Consider the following 2,485-nt stretch of genomic DNA (forward strand, 5'->3'; position numbering starts at 1 on the left):
TAACTTGAATTATTATAAAAAATTCCTGATTCGGATCACAGGAATTTCTGAAACCTAAAAAATCATATTAATAATTTACCTCGATTCTTTTGTATATATATATATATATATATATATATATATATATATATATATATATATATATATATATATATATATATATATATATATATATATATACTGTACATATATATATATATATATATATATATATATATATATATATATATATATATATATATATATATATATATATATATATATATATATATGAATTTACCAAATTTTCTATGTTTACATATTTTTGTCTTTCAATCCCTGTATGAAGTTCATAAGTACAGATAAAGCCTGCCTATCCTCCAACCGCCACCCCCCTCAAAATATCTTGAGGTGCCCTTATTTACGGCAGGCTCTATTTCATTTGATTTCCTTCAACGCTATAGGTTACCACTGAAACATCAGAATTTAACGTCTTAATTTGATTGAAAAAAGATTGCTAGAATGGAGAAAATTACAACAAGTCTGCGAGTAATTTTATTCAGTAATTCTCACTTCGAAACTTTCGGGAGTAGTTACTTTTAATTTAGGCCAATGACAAATAACATAACCGTGGTTGGAAAAGTCCGTAGAGTTAATCGCGAAGCAGTATTTCTTTTTTTTTTCTCTTTCTCGCTTGTATTCATTATTACAGACTATCTTAGGATTGATGCTGGTTACCGAGGAAAATGCCTCATATGACAATGAAGATTCTTTGGACTTATCCTCGATATCAACAGGTTTGGCTACATTGCGCATGTTGGTCTGCGCAACACGTGGTCATTGTCATTCCAAGAACTACCGAGTGTTTTCAATATCGCGTTGTTATTGCTCTGAACGTGAGTAATCCTATGTTAAAGATACACCTTTCCTTCACTGTCACTGCTGCGATTAGGAAATAACTCGTCCCGTGTAGTATAAAAGCACATGTGGAGAGTGATCGAAAAGTGGAAAATGGCAACGATTGAAGTCCTCAGCGAGTTGCCAAAAGGTTGACGGTAGTGTGTTGTAAACCCGAGAGACGTGAGGATGTAGCGTCTCTTCCGACAGCACTTCGTCTCTCTCGGCGTCGCGGTGTACGTAAAATTCGAACTTGATTGATCTTTCAGGTGACATGACACATTGTCTTATATTGCAGATCATTTAAGAAAACTTTTTATTTTCATCGAAAACTTTCGTATTATTTTATTCACACTTTATAAAAAGTTACCATTTCACAAAATGCACAAAGGACTGCATTAGTCAAAATTTTTGGTTCTTAAAAACTTTAGGAGAACATTCTGAGATATTACAAAGAAATAAACCAAGAAATTATATTTAAATTTATTTGTTAAGATTTTGCGTAGGGATTTCAACAATTCTCTATCAAAGACTCCAAGAATTTCCTCGGACAGGAAATTTGCAATGAAATGAAGAAGCTTGATGCACTATGAATGAGCACATCTTGACTTTCCTCTCGGTGTTAGGACTGATTCTAAAGACCATATACAGGAGACATCAGTATTTCGATCCTTTGTCTGTAAGCACTCACTAATTGTCACTGTTCACGAGAGATGAAAGAAAACGCTGACAGACTCTATGGAAAAAGCGATGCTTAGCTGACTGTCAAGGTTCTCCTGAATAAACTCTATATTTTCTTACTAAAGGTTCCATGTTTCCTGGATATGAGAGATCGACCTGGAACTTTGTTACTTAATTGTTGAAGGTAAGGGAGCTTTTCTTTATTACCCCCTCCGTAAAATCATGGCCTTTTCTAGTCTCTGGAATATAGTGTTTTCCAGTTTGCTATGGAGTAGTCTTTTAATTCTTATTAGTGGGAATTTAGACCTTTATCTTAGCATGGTAACTTAGAAATAGTTTCTTGTGAGAGTTTACATAAAAAAAAAAAGAATCAGCAGTGATCTGAAAAATGAATGATTTACTGTAGGCCAGTTTTGTTAATGTTTGACCCATCTTTGGCAATTGGCCAATTGTAGCAAAAAAGAAGAAGAAGAAAAAAAAGTATCAGAGCAATATTCCTATATCATTAAACACTATCAATAAGAGATTGAACTCTATATAATGATGCATGGTCGACTTTCCGATCAGGGCCACACATGGTCTCAGTTTAGGAAAGTAATACTTGATAAATGAGAGGTCTGACTTGGATGAATAATAGATATTTTCCAATCACACTCAGAGTAACTAAATACAACGATAAATGTAATTTGAAACTCAAGAGGAAAATTTAACGTTTAGTTAAGGAAAACACTTCATACTCCTTCAAATGACTCTAAGCCGACAACGTGCGCGTTTAAGATTAGTTTAACTTGTAATATCTAAGAAGAGGTTCCAACACTATCACTCATTACTCTCTCTTCACGTAAAAGCTCACTTGATGGAATTTAAGATAAGAGATTGCCTCATTTTTAAATCTATAGACTTGTTAACTACAGTTTATGGATTGCGT

General features: G+C 33.1%; 1 protein-coding gene across 1 annotated transcript in view; it reads left to right on the forward strand.

The window, feature by feature from the left end:
* Nucleotides 1-1,056: 1,056 nt before the first annotated feature.
* The window catches only part of LOC137648653 (uncharacterized), a 274,640-nt gene continuing 273,211 nt past the window's right edge, over nucleotides 1,057-2,485 (forward strand). The window contains exon 1 of the mRNA XM_068381657.1: nucleotides 1,057-1,741. The gene's annotated coding sequence lies outside the window, so the exon portion shown is untranslated. The remainder of the gene's footprint in view (nucleotides 1,742-2,485) is intronic.

The sequence above is a fragment of the Palaemon carinicauda genome, chromosome 10 (genome assembly GCF_036898095.1).
Source record: "Palaemon carinicauda isolate YSFRI2023 chromosome 10, ASM3689809v2, whole genome shotgun sequence".
NCBI classification, from domain to species: Eukaryota; Metazoa; Arthropoda; class Malacostraca; order Decapoda; family Palaemonidae; genus Palaemon; species Palaemon carinicauda.